Source organism: Argiope bruennichi, chromosome X2, assembly GCF_947563725.1.
Source record: "Argiope bruennichi chromosome X2, qqArgBrue1.1, whole genome shotgun sequence".
NCBI lineage: Eukaryota > Metazoa > Arthropoda > Arachnida > Araneae > Araneidae > Argiope > Argiope bruennichi.
In genome coordinates this window covers 367,623-394,325 of record NC_079163.1, presented here as the reverse complement: position 1 = coordinate 394,325, position 26,703 = coordinate 367,623, and the positions used below count along the sequence as shown (strand labels likewise).

The window sequence follows — 26,703 nt, the reverse complement described above, 5'->3', positions numbered from 1 at the left end:
CGGTATCGATGCCACCAACGACCAATTGAATGGCATCTTTCAGTTCCATCAAAGTGGCAGGGGAGCTCCGATAGACACGAGACCTTAGGTATCCCCACAACCAAAAGTCCGCTGGAGCAAGATCTGGCGATCGTGAGGGCCACTCATTCTTACATCCTCGGCTTATCACTCTATCCTCAGTGAATGTGTCTAGGATGAACGTAGGGCAGGGCACCATCCTGCATGAAGGTGACGGAAGATAATGCACGTCTTTGCTGCAAAGCAGGCATAACGTGGTCACGCAAAAGCCTAAGATAGCGTTCTGCAGTGACGGAACGGGTTTTCCAACCGGATACAGGACAACGCTCTTCAAAAAAGAAAGGGCCTAGAATGAAGGACACAGTCAAACCGCACGAAACAGTCACATGCGGAGAATGTAGTGGTTTGGTCGTGTACGCACGAGCGTTTGATGCTGCCCAGATACGACTGTTTTGTGTATTGACGTCACCATGCAATGAAAAGGGGGATTCATCTGTCCACATGATGTTCAGTAACACTTCTGGGTCACGTTCCATTTGTGCGAGCACCCATGTTGGAAAGGCTTGTCTTTTCTCGCAATCTGCTGGCAACAACTGGTGAAATGCCTCTATCTTGTGCGGATGCAGTTTCAAGATTTCGAGCAGAATGCGTCCGATCGACCTTTCTGGAATTCCTATTACTTTACCTGCTTCACGTTCACTGCAACTCCCCGTTGAAGTCTCGGCTACCACATTTCTCATGACCCTTTGGATAACAGGGACGCGGTCAGCGTTGACGGATGGTCTTCCACTTCGTGGACGATTCTTGAATCTTCTCGTTTCCTCAAAACGGTGAACTGAATTCAATATCCCATTCAATGAAATTAGGTTTTTCTTCGTCTTAATTCCTTTCACCGTCCGTAACTGTCGCAATGCTTTAGTCGCGGATTCACCGTTCTTATAGAACAGTTTAACCACTAATGCTCTATCCGGTAGGGATAGCATGCTACTGGCTTCGAATGGCAGGTCTATTTCCAGCCTTGTGTTTTGTAACTATGTTGATTTGCATAAACCGTTTCGGTATGACGTGTGAGCGCCATCTATCGGTCATTTTCTAAATACACTTTTTTAATGGAAATAACAAAATCCAAAGGCTCTCTGAACATATTCCCGCAAACAAATATTTTTTTCGAGCATTACTTTTTTTACTATGATTTTTTGAAGTTTGCACGAATTTATGCCGCACCCGGTACATATAAATTTTAATTATTTCTTAAAATACAGGGTGGGTTGTGACAGAACCAGGAAATCAGAGAAAAGTCAGTGAAATTTTATCGATCTGGAAAAGTCATGAAATTCGTAAAAAATATCTAAAAATCAGGGGGAAATGCGGCCGAAAGCATTTCGCGCCAAGCATTCGAGCGGTCAGCGATTTTGCACTCTCATGTCTCTGCATCCGAAGCCTAATGTCGCCAAAACTATCATAGCAACAGCAACTAGGGACAATTTTCTTTCAAAGATATGGCTACTTTTAGAAATTTCTTTATGATAATAAGCGTGATAAGCTGTTGAAAATTGCTAACAGCAACCCTAATGAAATTTTCGAAAAGATCGGTTTTCACTTCAGATATAATTCAGAATAAATTTTGGTTCGTCCTGTTCTCAACTTAAAACCTTGCAATTGTACCATATCATTGTTAAAGATGATAATAATACTTTCTCATAGCAAAAGTGAGAGCTGAGAGAGAATTTTTGATCAATAAAGATTGTCTATTAGGGAATATGAAAGAATAAACAATCATTGCAAAAAGAACTGACCGCGTTCAAGCAAATAGTAGAGAATAAGTAATTTTGAAGTATCAAAACGATGGTGCGAAAAATTCATGAACCAAATATGAAAGAGAAAAAACGAAAGAAAGGTAAGGAATCAAGCGAAAATTTAGAAAGGCACACAGAGTATAATCTTAAAGAATTAAAAGCAATAAAAAATAAATAAATTCTTCAAGAAACTCAAAAAGAGAGTTTAAGAATTGAGAAAAAAAAATTGCAAGCCTCAAAATTTTGCAATAAATAAATAAAAGCTTTTTAATTCACTCAGAGCGGGACTGGTTGTTAAAACCAAATATTTTTCATTATTACTGTAATAATTGATCTTTTAATTGAAATGAATAATTGATTATTATTTATAATTTTTTGCATTTTAATTGTAATAATTAACTAACTGTTATTTGTTATTTCAGTTATTATAATTAAAATAGTATTTTATACCTAGCATTGTTTATAATAAAAAATGGAATTTAAAAATCTTTTATTCATTATAAAAGCATAAGTTTTTGATTAGAGAAAGCAATTTCTAATATATTATTAAATAAAAAAAGATTTAAAATAATATTTTGGCAATTTCTTTTTAAATTTTTATTAAAATATACATTATTAGGTACGTATAATCATACTATTTTTACTATTTATGCTGTAACATACAATTCTGGTACTATGCAAAGAGCATTAATTTGTTATTGAATTATTTTAAAGTATTGAGCAAAGATCATAATAAAATTTATTGTAAACATAATTTAACTTGTATTGTAAAGAATACTTTTAATGTTTCTTAGAATTCTTATGAAGTTTCAGAAACAAAGTATTTTGTAAAAATGTCCATTTTTTTTCCACATAGGAAATATAATATATTGTTTTAATATTTTTTGAGGGGGGGGGATTTTATTCCATGTTGTAAAAATTAAATTTCATGAAAATATTATATTTTTTCATATTTAATAACTAGTAAAAATATTTTTAGTAAAGTATATCGTACACATACAGTGATTCTGAGTAGGAAAAAAACTAAGAAACTTATATGATTAGTAGCCATAAGTAAGGGAAATTTTTTTCACAGTTTCTGTAGTCAACCTAAAATATTGTTACATTTTAGAAAAAAAATTATTGTTTTTGACATATTTTAGATGCTCATAATTATTCTAAAGGCTGAGGACGAATGTTATGTTTAAGTCAGTACGAATTGATTTTTTTTTTTAAATTTTGGTGAATATTAAAGTTTGTTAGTAAATTAATATATGTGGCAAATGTTTTTTTTTTATCTATAAAGCAGTCAAATCAATAGTAATGCCAAAGAGAGAGATTTCTATTGTCTTCGCCTTTATATCTCTGAAAATCAAAACTATGGAATATATAAAAACCTAGCAAATTATCGTAAATTCTAATAGGGTGGGCCAAAAAAAAATTAGAAACAATTTTAATTCTTTTATACCGTTGTAAAGTTGCGAATAGGTGGGAAATATAGCAAAGGAAATAATTAATAAATTTTAATTGATGTCTTCCATTCCTTCATATCTTTCAATTGTACATTTCCTGCAAACATAAAATGCTTGAAATTATTTCAGTTTGCAATTTCTAATTCCTAATCATCGCCATAATTTTTACATTTCGTTTAATAGATTAATTAAAATAGTTCGTACATAGATGTATATGCATAGAAAATATTATTTAGGTCTAAAAAAATGTCAGAAAATAACGAAAACTAAGAAATCTTTAAGAAAACACTTCAACTATTAAAATATCTTTATTTCTTACATTTTTTGCGTGATATTTCACCCTTTTCTCACTTTTTCTTCACAAGTTTAAATACCATTTTTTCGGTATTTACTAGAAATTTTTTTAATTATCTCCACTATATGTTCAGAGATCGCCAACATAGCAAAATAGTATACGTTTTTGTTTTTACGTCTCCCTAACGGATGCAATTAATTATATTGTGAATACAAAGTTGCATCGTGCAATCAAGAGAAGTGATAAAATATATGAATCATCCAAGGAGGCGGGTCAAAACTATCCTATTACGGCTACGAGCAATACTGCTCACGAGCAGGATTCATAGTCTGACATTCGTATCTGTGAAAAGAAGGTTATAGTTGTGAAGAAAGTGCGTAATATTTCGATATTTTTTTAATTGGTGAGTTTGTTATTAACATTGCATTTGCATATCATACTTTAGGGTTCAAAATATTTTTCAGATTTATTATATATATACTCATAAATAATAACCCATAATAATGAATAAGAACAACTTTACAGAACATAAAGAATCAGTTGATAATACTTCGGTTTGTTTTCATTATTTATCTGATGAAAAGAATATGGTGGCACAATGTAAAAAATGTTCAAGAATTATTAAAGTGAATGGTGGAAGTACAAGCGGACTCCATACACATTTAAAAACGAAACATGATACAAATTTGTTAAAAGAGGGAAGAATCTAATTGCGATGACGATACAAATTTAAGCACAGTTTCTTATCCCAAACCATCAGGGATTTCAGATTATTTTGAAAAAAAAAAAAAAAAAAAAAAAAAAGAAAGATAATTTGGATGAAACTATAAGTAAAATGACAGCATTAGATGGTTTGCCATTTCGAGTGTTTTGCACTTCTACTGAATTAAGAAAATCATTATCCAAATCTACCAATATCGATTAACACTATAAGAAGAACTATTATAAACTACAGTAACGGTGTTCACAATTCTTTGAAACACGAGCTAATACAGTTAAAAGTAAATGGTGAAAAATTTAGTCTTACATTTGATGGACAAGTTTAAGAAATAGATGCTATTTAAATATAAATATTCATTCAGAAAAAATGCTTTGGAATATAGGACTTCCGGGAAGTATGTCTCGGGAAGTATGCCAGCCGAAAAATGTATGGAAGTGCTTAAATCTAAATTAGCGAAACATGGATTATCCTTGAAAGAAGATATTGTATCCATAACGACTGATGGAGCAACAGTTATGAAAAAAAGTTGGAAAGTTGATTGGTGCAAATCAGCAATTGCGCTATGCTCATGGAATTCAATTACGAGTAATCGATGTATTATACCAAAAAAATAAAGAACAGAAGAATACAAATATTGCGGATACAAAAACTTCGAATTCCGACTTTCAAAACAGTGAGAGTGATATTGACAATGGAGATAATGACAATGTAATTGTCGAAGAAGATATTACTAATGAGGATGAAATATTAATCCATCAACAATTGCTTCCTATAATTTATAAAGTTCAAAAAATTGTTCAGATATATAAAGTTCCCCTACAAAAAAGGCCATATTACAAAAATATATACTGACTGAAAATAAAACAGAATATATGTTAATATTAAATTCTTAAACACGTAGGAACAGTTTTCTCCTAATGATGGAACGATTTTTGAGATTGAGAAATCCAATCCAAAAAGCAATAATCGACTTAAAACTGCAAATTAATTTTTCAGATAGTGAATTCGACTTAATATCCAGAACTGTATCAGCTCCACTTCCAATAAAACTGGCTGTTGAGGCATTAAGGCGAAGAGATTCTAATTTATTAACAGCTAATGCAACAATAAGTTTCATGTTGCAGTCACTGAAAGAACAGCACACATCACAATCTGAATAATTATATATTTACATAGAAAAATCGCACAGAAGAAAGGCATACCGAAATAGAAAATGTCTTACGTTATTTACATAATTATAATGATTTTAAAAATGAAAAAGAAGAAGAAACTAGCCAATTCAAATCTTATCAAGTTTATAGTGAATTTTCTTAAATTTTTTTTATCCACAAACCTATCCACATTCAGAAGAATTCGGTACAGTTATCGAAGATTATGACACTAATGTTGATAGTGAAAAGGAATTGTCTCTTGAACAAAAATTAGAATTAGCAATAAATAAAAAAAATTCAACAAACAAAAATACAATACAGAAATCAGCTATATCCAAATATATCTGACGAGAAATCGATTTATTTGAGGATGAGGGATTTTGAGGTAAGTACTTGGAAAAAGTATATCGGACATTGCTAACAGTACTACGAGCTAGCATAGATGCCGAAGGAGCGTTTTCGACAGCTGGTAATTTTTGCACAAAATTACATTCCAGACTTAATGACAGTATAATTGATGCATTTTTTTTAAGATCACATTTCAAAAATTTGTAATAGTACCACAGACTGAATAGTGATATTTACACTTTTTTGTGATTTAAATAAATAAGATGTTCCTTTACTTTCTGATTCTTTATATACTATTATAAATCATAATTACAAATTATTTTTTGTGATATTTACACTCTCTAATAAAACTGGCAAAGAAAACAAAGAAACGCCTGTATTTTCTTTCTTTTTCTAAAATTTCTACTACCGGTATTAAAACCGGTATCCCGGTATTAAGATCTAAAAAATACCGAATACCGGTATTGAACTTTTGGTCCGATATTGCAATCCCTAGACTCAATATTTGTCTTTCAAAGATTTTCATTTTGTAGAAATGAAAAAAAAAAGGTTGGTATTGATGCAGTTCAAAATATCTAAAAAAAATTACATGATTTTCATTCCAATTTATCTTCAGCACCAGAAGAAAAAAAATCTATCAAAAATAGATCCTAATTGATAAAAACAAGAGAAATCTTAACAAATTTATATGATAAACATAAATATATTGTCCATTATTAAAGTTGGAAAAATACTTAAATACGAGTTTGAAAATAAGAAAATTCATAAAATATTAAAATTTTAACAGTCAAATAAGATGAAGCAATATAATGATTCAAGCACTGCAATGAGAACCAAAGCAACGAATGGTTTCGAAAAAGATTCTTACAAACATGTGAATAACCCTGTGTTTGAAAAAACTAGAGAAAGCACACAAAAATAAACTTATATAAGATTATATTGTAATTATGATCAAATTAAAAAATCGATTGCTAAACTAAATTTTAAATAAAGAACATTTTTTAATAAAAATGATAATATCTGTTCTCAGGAATAAAATAAAATAAAATTGCTAAGCCTATTTATATTGAAATGAGTATATTGGATTATACTGATAAAAACATTAAATGTTTTAATCATATATTAAAACATTTAATGTTTGATTTTTATTACAAGGTGATGAAACGAAAATAGAAAAATAAATCTATTTTAATTATTTAGATACAGATAGTTTTATTTTCACTATCAAAACTAATTATTTTTATGAAGGTATAAACGAATAATTGATTACTTTGATACTTCAGATTATCCTGTAACTAATCAATATAGTACATTAAAAATCAACAAAAAAGTTTTCGGTAAAATGAAAGATAAAAATAATGGAAAATGAGTGCATGATTTTATTGGATTAAGATGTATGCTTGTAAAACAGAAAGTAAAATAATTAGAAAAATCAAAAGGCGTTAAAAAATGCTTTATCAAAAACGAAATTTCATTTCAATATTGCAAAAACTGTTTATTTCATCATAATGAATATTATAGAAAGATGAATTTAATTAGAAGTGATAAATATAAAATACATCCTATCCAAATCCATAAAAAAACTTTATTACCCTCAGATGATAAGAATTACACTTTTGAAGACGGTGATAATACACAGCTTTATATGCATAAAATTAGTTAAGTCATAAGACTTTCTATTTAAAAATGTATCGGTAATAAATTTAAGATGCGTGCTATTGTTCTAACACTTATAATCAGTATTCAAGCTTTTTTTTTACCAAACAGATCCACTGCCAGAGAAATCAGCTATATTCGTTTGAAATTGCTATTGTTCTGAACAAAGTACCATAATGTGATAAATAATTTTAAAGTATATAGCTATTTTTGTTATCTTATCTACTATTTTCAATTTAACCAAAGTTCCATTATGCTGAACATTTGTAGATAAAAAATGTTGCACAATTAAATTTTCATGCTTTGGTAAATTCACACACATACATTAACATTGTAATGCCAAGAGACTTCTTCCATCTCTCTCTCTCTCTCTCTCTCTCTCTCTTTATATATATATATATATATATATATATATATTGCTACGGATTTCACCGCTGGGTTCGCTTGATAGTGGGTGTATGGTGCGAGAACACAATCAACAGACCTCAGTAGAAAACAACGACGATGTTTATTTACACGAAGACGACAAATATTTACAGCCGAGGCGAACACACAACAGCACACAACAATAACAGTAGCCCACAAGTAGTAATTGACTTCAGCATACAACAACAACAGTAGCCCACAAGTAGTAATTGACCTCAGCACACAAAACGGCCAGACAGAATCCAGCAGGAGAGAGGATCCTCGGAGCTTCGCTCTGCGATCTCTCTAGACTGCTGAAACACTCCTCTGTCTCTTATCGCTTTAGCTGCCGACTCACTTCTTCACACAACTGGCTACTACACACGATACGACGCTGCCTCCACAGTAGAAAACAGGACTCGATGCTCAGTTCAGGAATAGCTCCACACAACGCTGGCACTCCGCCGTTGCTTCGCTATCCTCTCGAAGACTCGTTACTTGTCGGCAACTCCAACTACAATTCAATTCACCACGATTCACGACGACCTGCAGCATGAGAGTGCAGACCTTTTATAGTTCCCGGGAGACGGGCCAAGAACATCTGGGCCAATCAGAGAAATTCTCGAAGTTTCCAGCATTATCCATTTTGTCGCCAAAGTCACCAAATTCGTCGCCAAATGGTCGCAAAGTTTGTCGCCAAGCTCTGAATTCACAGACACGTCACCCGATCAGCACCCACAGAGCTGATCGTTAAAACGGTCTTTCTTACGATGACACAATTCGTGCTGGGAAACAAACTCACAGGTTTGTAACAATATATATGTAATGATATTTTAAAATTTAATTTAATCCTAATTAATTTCCTAATTTTTTAGCCTAATTCAGCCCATATCAAAGTCATTCTAAAATATTCTCTTATATCCTGATCCCATTCCACTTTTTCTTTCTAAATAATTCAACTGAAGCTTTGTAAAAATGATTGCGTCAGCGGTTCCCACGTGAAGGGATAGAAAATCGCTGATGTAAACAGATTCTTTTAAAGGATCCCTCTGTTTCTCTTATCAAAGTCGACACGTGTGAGAAATCCCGATCAGAATCGACACGTGTCAGAAATCTCATTTTATGTAAGATCAGGGATAAAATGTTCAGTTGGCCTTCATATTTTTGCTTTTCGCTCTGTGTTTTGTGTGTGCTCGTCGCTCCTGCTTGTATATAATGCGTGCCTCTCCGGGATGAAATAAAACGACATCAAAAAAGGGAACGTCTCTTCAATGTCTTCGAAACTGCCTTCTGATTAGAAAATTATATATATATATATATATATATATATATATATATATATATATATATATATATATATATATATATATATATATATATATAATATAAAATATGCTTTTAGAGATTTTACTTTGTAGCAGTAACTGTTGCCAACTGATTTCCGTTTAATTTGTAAAAATAAATTTAAAAAATTATAAATTTATTGATTTGTGTTATTAATAAAGGTTACGGTGTATACAGCAAAGTTCTGAAGCGTAACAGAAATGCTAATTGAAGAGTTTTCTGAATGTTGCTTTTAGTATTGGTGTCTATGGATCCAAAGATTTCAACAATTGATTTTAAGTGCAATCACGCCATTCTAAATCTATTATGTGATTCAGTGGTTTAATTAACTATCTAACATCTAAAATCTCTTTTCTAATTCTCAGTCATCAAGTATATCATTTAACAGAGAATGGCATTTATTGATGAACATGAAAACACACATGAACACAAAGATATTCACAGTTAAATCTCTAATTAGGATTACAAAATCTAAATAGCTTAGCTTAAAAAATACTGAATCAAAGTTCTATCGGTTTCCCTGGCGGCAAGAGCTTGAAAGGGAAAAAGGCATCGTTAAGACGGAATATTCCGGCCCACGTCGGACGTTTGTCCAACACCTTCTTCAAATGGGAGTGGGCAGAGTCTGTTGATACTTCGTCGGAAAATTTCATTAGGAGTTCTAGTATATGCCACACGGACCAGTCCATCTGCTTCAGGATACGTTTCGTCGATTCGGGCCTATTCCGTTCCATGGGACTTTCGTTATTATCCTTCAGGAGTACTAGCTGTCCGTGTTTGATGTTTAGTTGAGGTAGTTTCCATTTGGCTTTAGACTGTAAGAGATATTCCTGGTTCCATCTTTCCCAAAATTTGAATCTAAGAGACTGGATGAGAGACCATTTAGAAGATAAAGAAATCTTAGTCAAAGAATCTGGGTTCTGGCATTTACAAGAGTGGTGCCCCCACTAAAAAATGGCCAGGAGTCAAAGGTTGAAAATCAGCTGGATCAGCAGAAAGAGGACATAATGGTTTTGAGCTCAAAACTGCTTCAATCTGTGTCACCACCGTAGTAAGTTCTTCAAAATTCAAGGGGGCCGCGGGGGTCCCGATTCCACCGAAGAACCGTCGTGCAAGGGGGTCTGTTGCACGTTAAATTCGTCATGGCCAAACGTCCTCCCGCTGGTGTGGCGTGGCGTGGTGTGGAGAGGGGGGGATGCCAGCCCAGGTGTCATCCTTGTCATCCGACAGCGGTTCAAAATTACGAGGTCCGTCCCATAATAGCCCTTGCGTTGCTTTAAACGGGACGTTAATATAACTAAACTAAATCTTCACAATTCAACACTGTTGACTTAGTGACCTCCAATAAAATTCGTTTCATAACTTCAGTGTTAGCCTCCCACAATCCACCGATGTGAGGCGATGCTGAATGTTCCATACCATATATTCCTTGGCTCTACTCTTTGCAGAAAATCCGATTTGCATGCTTTCAGTAGGGATCCAAAATATTTTTTGCACCCTTAAAGTTAGTGGCATTGTCGCTCCATGTGATTGATGGTTTCGACCGTCTAGCTATGGATCTCCCAAGACAAGTTAAAAAACTCTCAGTAGTCAAATCAGACACTATTTCAAAATGAGTAGCCTTTGTACTGAATCATATGAATATGACGATATATAATTTTAAAGTCACTCTAGATCTTTTCAGATTAAATTTCGAAGTTATAGGTCCATCGAAATCGAATCTCACCTTCTAGTTTTAAAAAAAGTCAAGCACCTATTTATCACTTCTCTGACGCGATCTTGTCCAGAAGGTATCCATCCAATATGATAGGCGAATAAGGAGAAGTGTAGTCTACGTTTAATGGAGCCACTCTACACTGATTCTACAAAGTAGTAAAACTCTTCCCATCCTTAATGCTATTCGAAGATTACAACAGCACATAAGCTTTCTTGGAGGAATCAGAAAAACAGTGCATTTGAATGTTATATGTTTAGTTGGAATGAGTATTTCCTAAATAGTAACGGGGTATATTGAAGATATTCAGTTCTGGAACTTCCTCACACCATTCATTCCAGTGTCTAATTTCATTGAGAAACGCTCGTCCTAGTCCAAACCCAAACACCATAGTTCTTGTATTAAGATCTTTTATCTAAATATAAATGGCCAATAAACCCTACAGCGTCAAAAATACGACTTGTAGCTTGCAATAAGTAACGTTTGGTGTTCATTCGTTTCGAAGGAAATTGTACTAGACGTTCACCATCGAAATGAAATATGTCATGATCAGGGTTGCATACAACTCCTAATACCTCAGAAATTTTGTTTTTAAACCTAAAAACCTTTTTAGAGCGAATTCACGATTATCTTGTAACAGCTCCTCCATACCAGATTTCCATGGGAGCTTAACGTTGTGTATGTTGCTAGACAAAGTAATTCCTGATTCGATTTCCTTCTCAACTGAATCATCAAAAATCTATTCTACAGCATCAGCCTCAACGCCTAAGTTTTCTAATTCTCAAGATTTTGTCAAATGGTCCGATATCTTTTTCTCTTCTATAATTTTCATTTCTAATATTTGATTTGTCATCTTTGTCTTTATTTAATTTAAAAATAAATTAAAAAAAGAAAGTGGAATATTGCAAAGTTACATTTATGCAACACATGTTTTACAATTTTGATTTTACATATTTAACTCATCAATTACTTTTCCATAGTCAATTTTATAAAGAGATGTAAGCACAAATGAAACTTTTATTAATTGCATTGTTTGATACTATGCAGATATAGTAATAAATAAATAGTGTTTTCTTTTTCAGAAAGGCCGAAAATTAGAAAGTTAATTTATGTACGTTGCAATTTTTAAAGAAGACTTTAAACATTATAAATGTATCGAAATGTATGAGAAATAAAATACTCCTGTATAATATCTTAAAAGAATCGTTTGTTTGTTCTAGCTGCCTTTGAATATTTTTGAAGATGACAATTTCATTGAATGTGAACACAAAATAATGGAAATAAATGGGGAAAAAATCGCAAAAAAATTTCAATAATTTTCTTAAATTTCACAAACGTTTTAAAATCACTAGAACAGTCTATAATTTCAAAAATTAATTTAAATAAGGACATTTAATCTGCATTTAGCCTGGTATATTTCATAAGGTTTTAACTTGAAAATTTTCTTATTTTGAAGCATTTAAGAGCGAAGATGCCATTTTTTTTCAATAAAAAAATAATGATTAAAAACCAATATTGAATTTTGATAAAATTGCTACGAGATATTTTAGGACTGGATCATTAATACATAAGTAGTAATTTATGTAACTCTAAAATAATATATTTTTTCAGCTATCCAACCAAGTTGCACTCAAAAATTGTATGTTTTATTATAGTAGAAGATGATGCTATTTCTTCTAAAACATAGTACATCGGTTACATATTGTTATTTATACTTTTAGATTAACAGAACTATTTATGATTAATTCTAATTTTATACATATGTTATTGTATTGCAAATGTTGATTGTTCGGTACAAAAATATTGCATTGATGCATTTAAAAGAATAATAAGGGAATATGAAGACAATTTTAATCCTACATTTACTGCTATATATTAAATATATATATAAATACATTAAGACCGAATGTATGATGAAATTTCTGTACTTAAAATATCTAGAAGAAATTAAGTAAATAACTTCGTTGTTTATATTTACGCTATGCAACGATTCACAAAGCGATATTATCAGCGATCGGGGTTAAAAAGCAACAGAACAGTCTTCCCATACACTATTCCTAGAAACCATCTAACTTTTGTAGCCATACAAAATAAACACTAGCGTCTCAATCGCAACGTCTATCCCTATGGGATGGGCGAATCCATCCCAAATCATACTTTCGACAGGTAGGGACGTTTGACCGAGAGGGGCAGCAGGGATAAACGTTGTCTTTTAAATGTTGAGTTGTAGCTCAACGCTTATCCCGGTTCAGTTGAATCGTTTTTCTCTGTAGTGGAAGAATTCGTTTTCCAAGCAAGGTGTCGGCATATTAGCTTAAAACATATTTTTCAGTGACCTTTCATCTTATTTAATAGATATTTAATACAAATACCATTTAATCAAATTTATAGCAAAAACACAACAAACGTACAAAGGCAATATTTCAGACAATTCATTTTCAGGTGGCTTTTACTTTTTTTCTACTGTTTTTATTATTATTATAACTAATTCTGTTTTTATAGGGTTCTGAATTTCCTGATTGTTAATGAATCTTGAAATCATTTAAAGTTACTTTTGACCCGACGAATGTTTCCATTAATACATCATCTTCAAAACTGGTAATTTACTGATTTTGAAAAAAATTTAATTGTAATATAACATTCCTTTACAGAAAAATTTCTGAATAATATAGAAACATATTTTTATTTACATCTAACATGCACTATTACTGCAATAAATAAAAAAGATGTGCCTATTAGAACTTTATATCATTGTATGGATATAATATCTTTATATTCAGAGAAAAAATATTCTGCCAATGGTTATATTTGCCTTTACATTCCCAGAACAGTGTATGTCTATTTTTTTATAATTCCTAAACTTCACATTTCTATATTTCTTAATATGTTACTATGAACTGAAAAAAAAATGTATTCTGCTATTTTTAAATTTAAAATATAAAATGAGAACATTTCAATTTTGTAATATAAACTAAAAGTTGGATTTTTAAACCATAGATAGTCACAAAAGACATTGACAAATTGAAGTATCTGAAATATTTATACTTTAAATAGAATAAGCTTCCTGATATAATCTTTCTGTTGAAGTATTTTCTATAATATGATTAGAATGTTGTTAATTCAGAATATAAACTCAAACAGAATAAATTTGGAATGGATTTAGAATGTTTTCTGATATTTTGCATTTTCTGCAGTCCCAATTTAAAGGTATAGCTGGCCAATTTTTTTCTGAAATAAAAATCTCAATCCCAAAACTGTATCATGTTCTCATATCATAAAAACACAATTTAAGACATTATTTGGGAACTTCATATGTTCTACATTTATTTTCCATTAGCCAGTTGCAGTTATATAGTTTCTAAAGATAATTATGCTATGATAAATTCTTTTTAAAAAGAAAAAAATCCAAGTAAAATATTGTACACATAGATTCATAGTGTCTCTTTTAGAATGTACTAAGTATTCAAAAATTGTTTATTCAAAATCAATTACAGTATTGGCAGTTTGAATCTTGAACCATTTTTAACAATAAAATGCAACACATTACATGATTTGTGAGAAGATATACTAGTGTTTAAAATGCTTAGGTAAATTTTTCCTTCTTGTCGCTTTCTTTACTTTATTGATCCTGAAATTGTAATTATGGTAGCTATGTTTTTCAGTTGTAATATTTTTTATTATTATGCGTTGTTCTCATTCTTAATAAAGTTTACACATTTTGCTTAGCATTTTATATGTAGTTTGTGCATTTAATATGTGTCTATTCATTGCAAAACCCTCTTGATAATGTTAATTCCTTTCATTAAAATTTTACATTGTAAATTAGAGCCAAATATATCAAATCAATAGACAAAAATTTTTCATATTAGTATTTCAATTTAGTTACATGCTAAATAATTTGCTATTTTTATTATTTGATTTTTGAAAGTTATATAGTAAAATATTCTACATCCAAAGCATCTACTATTATGCAATATCAATGTTTGTTGGACTAACTCGGTCAAATATTCATGTATAAATGTTTTAGTCTTATAAATTATGAGAATTACCTATATAATTCAGTAAATAAATAGCAGATTGTAGTTATTTTTTTACTCACTAACCACTTACCAAAGAAATTTTTAGCAGGCATTCAGCTAAGTGTAGCCTTATGGGTACCAATCTGTAAATATTCTTACTATATTCTTTAACACTGTAACATTTCTATATTTTATGTGAATAAATATTTTTCCTTTACCTATAGCACAATTATGAGAATTACATATATAATGCACAATGGTTCCAATGCTAATTGAGGGTATATTATCTATGCTTATCAGCCATTCATATTTTGGTTTCCTTAATGATTTCGAAGCAAACCTAATGAAAACAAATATATCATTTTCTTAACTGCCTCACAAAAATGAGCTGTTATGTAAATATTTAAAACAAGTTTTAATCAAATTGCTTTCATTCTGTTTCCTTGACTGTTCAGACTTGCTATAACTTTGTTTCTAGAGTGTCCATCCAACTTTATTTTGTGTTTATTATTTTTTTATTGTAAAACAATAAAATAAATAATATAAAATTGTAGAAATTTAATATTTTGCAGCGGCAAAACAGGCGATAAATGACTGTTTGTTTCGCCAGCTGGCTATAAGCATCAATCATACCTATGAAGATGAACTTTGCTCTCCAACGAATACGAATGACTCACTTCCTACCTTCGCCGGCTTGCTCCGAACTTCTGCCTCGTGCTGGTCGATGGAATTACGGCCAATGTATCATGTTCTATATTTGTTAATTTAATTTGTAATTAAAATTTATTTTTGTCATCTACATGGCTGGCAGTTTTTATTAATTAGAAATGTTTTAATACTTTATTTTAAAGTAAATTTGGCAATGCGTGTTTAACCACGCACCAAAATTTTTTCTCATAGAAAAGAACATATTTTTATATAAATACTAATAAAGGAATGGAAATAACTATTTTCATTATATTTTTTAAATTTGTGTTAAGTTTTTTTTTCTGCCTCTTAAAGTCAAATAGCACAATAAGTTTTTCAAATGATGAAATATATTGTATGCTTTTGAAAAATTCGTTTCTAATAAAACTACAATGCTAGATTTTTTAATAATTAGATACAATATACCAATGGAGAAACTAAATTGCATTTGAAATTTTTAAAAAATCTGCCTTGAAAAATTTAGATTTATTTGTATATTAAGTAAAAAAAAGTATTTCACTTCTTATTCTACACTGGTGGACAAAATTAAGAGATGGAAAACATTTTCGCACATTTCTCTAAAAATACCGCACAAAACCTGGACAGTTGATTGCCATATATGGTCACTGTAGCGCTATTGGCCCTGAGATAAGTTTACGTATTCTTGTGGGCGTTGCTAAGCCATCAGGAGGTATAAAAGTCCGCATCGAGCTGTTCATCTCATTCCACTCTTCGATACAGTTGCAGATTTTAGTGCATTTTTTGAATAATCGTGTTGTTTCTTGCTGGTTTTTAGGTGAAATGAGTGAACATCATCGTTTAGACGACGGTATGAGGTGGTGAATTGTGGGTATACTTGAGGCAGGCCAGTCCCAAGCTCAGGTTGCTAGGGAATTGGATATAACACCAAGCGTCATTTCCAATTTGTGGAGTCAATTTAAAACTAGTGGGACAGTATGCAGACGACCAGGACAAGGTCGACCGAGGGCTACAACAGCCAATGACGACCGGTATTTGTTCGTTTCAGCTAAGCGCCAGAGGACGCTACAGCCACTCAATTGTCTAGGGACCTCGCGGCTGCTACAGGAACATCAATTTCGAGTAAGACAGTTTCCAGAAGACTCCACGAAAGAGGGCTGTATGCCAGGAACCCGCTATTTGCATCCCACTCACTCATTCCCACAAAAGAGCGCGTGCAGAATGGTACAGACAACAACAGAATTGGACACAGCTTCAATGGGCTAATGTTCTCTTCACCGATGAGTCCAGATTCAGTCTACAACCTGATTCTGGACAGTTATTGATATGGAGGGAACCTGGAACCCGATACCATCCCAGCAACACTATCGAAAGGGACCATTATGCTGGTGGAGAACTCATGGTTTGGGCAGGGATCATGCAAGATACCCGCACACCGCTCCATGTGTTTGACAATGGTTCCGTGAATGCCCAGAGGTACAGGCAGGAGGCTCTAGAGCCCTATGTGCGTCTTTTCAGGGGCGCTGTTGGCCCTGAGTTCATTTTTATGGACGACAATGCGCGACCACATAGGGCTCTCATGGTTGATGAGTATCTGGAAAGCGAGGACATTCAACGAATGGATTGGCCAGCCAAATCCCCTGAGCTGAATCCTATTGAACATGCTTGGGATGCTCTTGGGAGAGCTATTGCGATGCGCCAACCTTCCCCCAGAACCATTCTAGAGTTAAAAATTGCTCTGGTGGAAGAATGGGAGTGTCTTCCACAACCCCTCCTTAACTCCCTTATTAACAGCATGCATACTCGTTGTGCATGCTGTCTGTCTGTCAGGGGTGACCATACACCATACTAGAGGCAACTCACACTGTACAAGCCTCACTTTTATTGTCATATTTTATCCTTAAGTTCAGACTACATTGGATTTATTAACAATAGGTCTTTCCAGTGAATGGCACTTTCATTTTTGTTTTGCATACTTTATTATCATGGTATAAGCTATATCCATACCAAATTTCATTTATTTATATTCAGTATTTTTTGAGATATTTGGGAAAATGTCTTCCATCTCTTAATTTTGTCCACCAGTGTATATTCAATAAAGATAATAAAAAAAAAGTTGTTTGCAATAGAAAGTTTATAAAATATTATTATTTAAATTTATTAAATTAAAAATTTCTATAAAATATCTATTAACGATCATTGAGCTATCATCAAATTTATTCAACTCTTCAGAGTTGAAGTTCTAGTTCACTAGTTTATTTAGCATAATTATAATATAAAAACCAAAATACAGTTTGTAACATTTAACCAAATAACAGAATTGCAAGTCATCGTGCACAGAGTTGTTTTCTGTAGTATTTATCTAAATATCTGTCTGCATTATCTAATCCATAAAAAAAAAAAAAAAACTTATTTATTGTATCACTTGCATTTTTTTTTAAGTATTACTATATTTAACTATTTTATTTTAATACATTATAAGGATAAAAACGAAATCATTTTTTTATCCACCCCATACATAACTTGCTTCAATGAACGAATAACAAAACATTTAATTATAAAAAAAGTGGAACAAATATATTTATATACTAATAATAAAGTTGAATGTGTGTGTTTTGGCACTCTACAAGCCAAATCTTTGACCTACATGTATCAAATGTGACACATATGTAGAATGGTGGACGTGTGCACCTTGGACCGATTTTTTGGAAATTTTAATTAATATTTTATGCTGAAATTCGCCGTTTCTCCATGATAATTATATCACTGCAATTATATTACTGATAAAAATATCACTGCACAAACATAAATTTTACATTGTTTGAAAATTTTTTAATTATATCAATTGAATTGTAGAACGAATATTTGCTTTTTTAAAAAAATATCCCCCCCCTACATTTAATGTTGCATTATTACCCTGAAATCCAAATCGTTTTCATTATTTCATCATGTTGTTAATCGCATGGTTTTCGCCCATTATTGAAAGTCAAGTAAAAAGTATTATACTTAATATCTGAGCAATTTATAAAACAAATAGAAAAAGTGAAGTTACAATACCTCAAATTTAAAAGATAGATGAAAGGGTTATTTACATTTTCAACAGCGATGAAATGTAAGTGTGATGATGATGTCAAGTAACAGTCTCAATCAGAAAAGTTTATGATCACAATACACAGAGTAAATAAGAATATTTAAGTAAGTCAGTTAAAATCACAATTTTAATGCTAAACTATTTGATAGACTCATTGATATGAAGTTATATCTAAACAATTTATCTAAAAACAAATACAACCAGTATTCCTGGTGAACAAACTGGTCACCTGATGTGACAAATATGAATATATATACTATGAAATGCATAACAGAATGATGAAACAGACAATAACATATATGAAAACAATATCTTGTTTTAATATTGCATAGTATTCTGTCGTCCTTTATTAATCCATTTTCTGTTTGTTTCATTACATAAGGTTTTCGTAATAAATATATATTGCTTTTTTATTATATTTAACTTGATTACATATTAAACATTTTACCATTTGTGAGCTATGTCAGTTAAATAGACTACATCTCAAAAAACAGTTTGCTTCTGTAGGCTCTTCTAAATTTAGCTTTTAGTTTTCCTTGTTGTGATTCAAGTGAACTTGCTAATCATTATTTAATTCTTTTTATCATGATTTCATATTTGGTAAAGATATCTTTGTATTTTATTTGATAAACAGTAAGATGAGTATCTCATTTTGTCATTATTTTGTTGTTAAAATAGTAGAAACTTTAGTAATGTGTAAACTTGCACTATCATTTTAATAAGATAAGCATTAAGATTTAGATGAGAAAAATTTTGACAAATCAAATAAAACCTTTCTCATGATAAGGATTATTATAATGAAACCAACCAAGACTTTTCAAATAAATTAATAAGTATTGCAATTATTCACAAAAGGAAGATAACACGATTACTTCATTCCCAAACACTGTAAATATGATTTTATGTCACGGAACAACAATCTGAAAAAAATTACCATGAACACATTTATTTACATTTTATAGCTGTATAAAGCTAACAATCGATACGTTTTATTTTTCATCACTCTAAAAACTGCCTAGTTATGACATTAACTTATTAAAGTTTAGTCAAAAAATTGTGTAATACAGTGCTATATATTATTTATTTTCTTTAGTTTTTATTTCATATGTTGATTAATTTGTTTATATTATACTTTTAAACCAATAAGAATTTGATATTTCTATTTTTCCAAGTGTTATTGCTTAATTCAAAATTAGCTTGTTAATTAATTGTAGAATTTTCAGGATATTATATTCATACTCCTAAACATGAAAAAATAACTGCTGCATGATTTAACAGGTAAAATCAATTCTTTCCTAACTATAATTTTTTTGCTCCAATTTTTACTTTTCTTAAATGAATTCCTAAAACTTCATTTTGCCATATTTCAAAAATTTTGTGTAATTAAACTACAGGGTGACCATAAAATATCTTTCCCCATTTGGAGGCATCTACAACTAAATAGAATGAAGCCAAATTCCACTAACCCTCTTTAAAAAAGTTTTGACATGGTAACATATTGGTGCTACTAGAAATAGAACATGTGACATGCTGAACATTCAGGCTTTCTATATTTGTATAATATATTAGTTAAATATCACTTCTGTTTCAGTTATTAACTGGAAAATTTAGTGGTTTCATTTTTTAAAAATAGAGATTTATTCCTTTCCTATATTCAGAATGTCAGTAACAGGCTGCAATATTATAAATATTCTGAACATCTTTTTATCAAAAAGACCATTATATTAATCTTTCAAGAATATTTATATTTTGAAATATACGGAGGAAGCTGCAAGTATGAACATGAAACTCGATATAACATGATTTCTTAATAACTAGAAAAACAAACCCTAATTTAAAGAAAACCAGTATTAAAAAAAACTTATATCCTCCGAAACATTTGCAGGGAGTTACATTTTAATACTTTTATGTAATTGAATATAATCTTATACTTGTCATAAGAAAATTGAATTTAAATAGTCCTATGTTAAAAAAAAAATCACTATAAAATACAATTCTTTGCAACTTTAAATTGCTAACAGACATTATTAAAATGTTATTTTTCAAATAATACTAATTGAACTAATAAAATAACTTCATCAAATGAAAATATTTTAAATATATTTACAATTGTGTCATTTATGTAGGACTAATTTGTTACAAAAGAACTTAAATTATCAATAAAACATGAATTGAAAATAGTTTTATTTCATGCATTAAAAAGGTTCATATTTTTATAGCTCATTTAATGAGATTTATCTGTTAAGTAATAAAACTCAATTTGTTTTATTTATTGAGAAGAGGAAAATAACTTGCGATAATAAAAATTTTAGAAACTTATAATATAGTAAAATAAATCTCAATAAAACATTAATAAAATCAGAATCCATTTAAGAAAATTGTTTCTTGAATAAAGGCTTGATATACAATAAATATTACAATATATACCTACTCAACATGCTATGTCTATTATTACACTATGATCCCCGAGTAGGAAATAAACTTTGTGATAAAGTTGTTTTACTTATTTTTTTTTAAAATAAAGATGGCCTAGATCATTAAGTTTTGGTTATATGTCTGCTACTCACAAAACGTGTTATTTAAATTCAATAAGTTATTGCATTCCTGTTAGTTTATTACCTTTACAAGAATTTAACATGCATTTACTTATAACTACAATGCACAAGAGTAATATAATGACAAAAAAAATCAACAAGTATGAAAATGAAATGGTTAATGATTTGTTTTATTTCCATATTACATACTATGAAACTTAAATATCAATATCACATTACCTCTTCATTCACAATGTAATTTTATACATTTCTAAAAATTATATATGATCCGTTTATGAAATGCAACACAAGAACAAATTTGTAAACTGCAAAACAACATTTTCAAAGATAAGAAATAGTGATTTAAAAATAGACATTAATAGAGGGGAAAACTATATCCACATTCACAAGCTAAAGTAACGACAACGTATTCCCGAGTGATCAACGAAAAACGATTCAACTGAACCGGGATAAGCGTTGAGCTACAACTCAACATTTAAAAGCCAACGTTTATCCCTGCTGCCCCTCTCGGGCAAACGTACCTACCTGTGAAAAGTACGGTTCATGATGGATTCACCCATCCCATAGGGATTACGTTGCGATTGAGACGCTAGTAAAATAAACGAAAGCAATGAAATCTGACATGAATAAGCGGTAATTTATTCATACCCCAGGGCCTATTGACCGCCCATGAAGAACATGAGAGGTAGAAAAAAACTTCCTAGCACTTTCGGTACATCTCTTTAGGAAAATTGATGCGATTTTACGACAGATTACTAGTATCGCATCCCTCGCTTTTCAGAGGTTTCACACGTCGAATAAAAACACCCAGAGGGTTAAAAAAAACTGTGCATTCTTCGGCGGCAGCGAAATTCTCACACTAACCGGGCACAGACTATTTAATTATATGAATATAAAATCATTTCAGTCATGGAAAAATGTTTACCTTTAAGCTTCGGCAATCCAAACTCGAAAAAGTTACCTTGAATGCGGGCATTGAGTGAGAGAAACTAGAAGATGCTTTCCCCTGCTTTTAAAGGCATTTGTTGAAAATAACCTCTTCGATTTCTACCACCCGTAGAGTTAATGGGTCATCTGTCCCCTCCGTAGTAAGCGGGTTTTTTTTTTTTTTTTTTTTTTTTTTTTTTTTTTGCGGTTTCGCCTAGTTCGAACCCTAGAAAAGGCTTATAATCTCAGTTTTATTTTATTTTTTTAACTGAAAATTATTCCAGCAATTCTGTAGGAGAAAATATTGCATTAAATATTATGATACTAAATAAATTGCAAATACAATATCTGCAGAATAGTTTAGTACATTAGACAATAATTTTACAATTTTTCAATTATATTTAAAATTAAATCAATTTCTCAAGCATTACTGAAGCTGTGAATTTAACTGACAACGCTTGAACACAGCATTATGAATTTTATTTTATTTTTATAATTTTAACTCATCAATTTTAATAAAATTTAACGATTTGTATATAATGTATTAAAGATCCTAATTGTTTATATCTTCTTTTTAAAAGTATTCACATCTCTTAGTGCATCACACAGATAACAATTATCTGCTGTTTTGTAAATTAAAAACATCTTTAAATGATTTTATAATATTATATTTCTCCCATAGAAATCGAATATAATTTAGATTATCTTTCAGAAATGCTTAAAATTAAAACGAGAATTCCTGACTTTTTTTATGCAGCTACTTTATTTTATTTCAATAATATTTCTGGAATAATTAAAGTGCCTAGTAACTTCTCAGTGGATTGAAATGAAGGTATAAAGATTTTAATATTTCTCATCTGATATAGAAGAACTACTAATTATTATTTTTGATAGATTTTTAACAACCTCCTTCAATATTTTAAAAGTAGAATTATAACTTTTAATGAATGATTAATTATAAATTATTAAATCAATCGATTTTATTAATTATGAAAATCAATGGTAAAACCGACAGCTTACTTAAAAATCAAAACAAAAATGTATTTTTAGCAGGAATATATACAGTTCAAGTCTTAAAATTTAAAGCTAGACAAAACTGTAAGGCGTTTTAATACTGTGTTAGACTAATACATTAGTGAATGGGAAGTATAGGCCCCAAAGCTCCAGTAAGAGGGGGAGGGGTTTTAAACAAACGAAAGTTCGATTCTTTGTTGGATGAAGTCAACTCTGTGTATAATGGCTTACTAATGTATAATAATGTTCACTGGTTGAGCCGCGGGAACGTACTTCAAAGATTTGTTGACTTCTTGAAAGAAATCAGACTGTTTTTGCAAAATGAGGGGGAAATTGAACAATACCTACAGTTGTTGGATATTATGTGGCTTTCAAAATGGATGTTTTTTACAGGTATTTGCCAATATTTCAATAAATTGAACGTAAAACTTCGAGTCACAAATAAAAAAAAATCATCACCATGATGGATCTCATTCACACTTTTGTCCCTAAACTGCATGTTTTCAGAAACAATATTATTACAAGAAACTCTAAACTTGAAAAAAATATCAAAAATATCACTTCCCAAACTTGAAAAAAAATATCAATATTATATATAAAATTTAGCTGTATGTGAAAAACTAGACAAAGAAAAAGTTATTGAAGAATGGGGTCAATTTCATTTCATTCAAAGTCATTTAAATAATGGGGTCAATTCACGATCACGTGACAAGTAACAAACAAATCGGTTCTGTTCAATTTTCAACCGTTCTGCTCATGTCAAGATGTCTGCAGATAACGTTGATGAAGGCACTGAAGTTGAACGTTACGCTAGCCCAGGAATGGGCAAACTTTTTCGGTCATGCGCCAAACAATAAAAAAAAAAAAAAAAAGTGTGGCGGGCCAAGATAAATTTTTCTAAAATTTTAAAAACAATATAGTATTACAATTTAAATATGTTAATGGGATGAGTGAAATTGCGATTTCATTTTTAAAAGTTCCTTATATTGAGGTTCGAAGTGAGATATACTGATTCTAAGGAACGAGGCTAAATGCTCATCTATCAGTCTACTTCTGAAGTAATTTTTTCTAAAGTTCATAGTTGAAAATACTTGTTCACATATATAAGATGAAAACAAACATAGCACTGATTTTCTGGGCGTGAGATATTAAATTTAGGAAACTTCCTTTCTATAATGATTTGTAAAACTCTAACTTCGGCATATTTAGAAACAACATAACAGCTTCAGATGATACTTAGACTGCAACACAATTAATTCATGCTGCAAATCTGACCTCACTGCTTCACAATTTACGGAGAAAGGCATGGTAAAAATATATAAAATATCGTCCAAATTTACCAGATAGATTGATTTTTCCCTTGCATCTTGACATTCAAGTTGCTTATTTGATAATCTACGAAAAATTCAAAGTCTGAAAGCCATTCTGTATCTTTTAACATTTCGCACTCCGCAGAACACTGTTTCTCATGGAAGAAAGACACAATGTCGTCTTTCAGCTGCCAAACTCACTCGAAAACACATCCTGCTCTAAACAATCTTACTTTTATGTAATACAGTATATCAGAATATTAAGATTGCAGGTACTGAAGAAAATCTCGAAATTTCCTGTGATTAAGGCCACGAGATTCAATAATATTTACAATCTTCATGACTGCATCAAGCACGGGTTTCATATTCAATGCAGATTTACATAGAGAATCTTGATGTATAATATGCATAACAATGTAGAAAAACAACATTGTTCCCGGAAAAGTTTTGATTAATAAGTCCAAGAAATCCAGATTTTTTCCTGTCATATTTAGTACTCCATCGGTCGTAATATTATATATATTTGTTATAGACACTTTCAAAGTTAAAAGTCCTTCCTGAAATTCACGAAAAATATCACATCCTTTTGTAGTTCCCTTTAAAGAACGCATGCACGCCAGTTCCTCGGTAATTTCAAAGTTATCATCATCACCTCTTATAAATGATACTAATTGAGCAGTATCATTTATATCAGTGTTTTCATCCATAGATATGGAGCAAAATTTAAACTGACCAATCTTTGACTCTAATTGTGATGTCAAATTTTTATCGAGGACTTCGATTATAGAAGGCACCGTTTATCGAGATAAGCTTACAGTCTCAAAATTATTTTTCTTGTCTGGACATAAAACATCACAAACTTGGAGTATGCATTGTTTAAGGAACTCCCCCTCACTGAAAGCTTTATTATTTTTAGCAATATTGTATGCTACAATGTAACTTGCATGTGCAGCTGCTTCTTCGATACTGTTTTCCTTCTTGAAAAAATTTTCTTGGCCTGATAATTTTTTACAAGGTCTTTCTACATTTTGTTTTCTTTTTCATATTCGGACATTGCTTCGTAATTGAAATTCTTATGCTTAGATGTAAAATGATGGGAAATGTTATATTCTTTGAAGACTTCTACAACTTCATTGCAGATGGGACACACTGGTTTATCTTTTACAACTGTAAAAAATATTTCGAGGTGAATCAACTTTACTTTTTTAGTAGCCATTTTGGGGTTGAAATATTTTACGAATAATCCAAACAAGCATTAGCTACGCTATATTTTTAATAATTTCACCACTCTTTACAATGATGCTGTATGTCCGCAATCTTTCCATACGCAATCAATAATATTAGAGCTCGCATCAAAAGAAGAAGCCACTGGCTGGAGCTTAAAATGCGCACATTTGAGGTCTAATTCACCTGTATTGGATTCCCATATATCTGCTCCCCGAGAAAGAGATAACGCTTGTTGGCACGAATCTACAGCTATAACTAACAAAGAACTTCCTCTTTAAACAATTTACCGATTGAAAGATGTCTGTGCTTGCTATTTCCGTCGATTTATGTTTTGTCGAACAAAAGCAGAGAAAGCAAAAAGATCGTCAGTCCTTTGGAAAAAAAGGAATAAAAAAAACTAATATTTAATCAAAATAGAAAAGGAGATCAATATATAATATATAAATATATATTTCTTTTAATTTGCCTCGGACCGGCAAAATTAAAATTATATCCGTGGGCCGGATAGAACCTTCCGGCGGACCGGAGTTGGCCTGCGGGCCGTAGTTTGCCCATCCCTGAGCTAACCGAATAATTATTAAAAACTTTTGACTTTAAAAAAAAGAAAATATTTTGAATTATTTTCTCCAAATTTTCGTATTAATGTAATTTTATTTCTGATATCAAAATTTTAATTAGTATTTTCAATGTAATTGTTGTTTTTGCGTAATTAATTAATATCACTTTTTAATCAGTTTGGTGCTGTTTTATTCCTTACTTTCCCAAATCCTTTTTTTTTTTTTGTCCAAAAGATACATTTTTACAAATGGCTATGGTAGCTTTTTTGAAAAATTACATTTTTTCATAATTAAAAGTTATTTAATATTGAATTATATGAATATGTTTTTTAAAGTAATTATTATTCTTAGATAAGATTTTGAAGCTTACTAATAAAATTATTACTTTTTTTCTTATGCAATGATTTTTTTATTAAAATTGAGTCTTTGATGTTTTTA

General features: G+C 30.9%; 1 protein-coding gene across 1 annotated transcript in view; it reads left to right on the top strand.

The window, feature by feature from the left end:
- LOC129960009 (rho guanine nucleotide exchange factor 25-like) overlaps window positions 1-13,495 on the top strand; it is a 575,803-nt gene extending 562,308 nt beyond the window's left edge. Inside the window, exon 17 of the mRNA XM_056073001.1 lies at window positions 13,402-13,495. The gene's annotated coding sequence lies outside the window, so the exon portion shown is untranslated. The remainder of the gene's footprint in view (window positions 1-13,401) is intronic.
- Window positions 13,496-26,703: the final 13,208 nt, after the last annotated feature.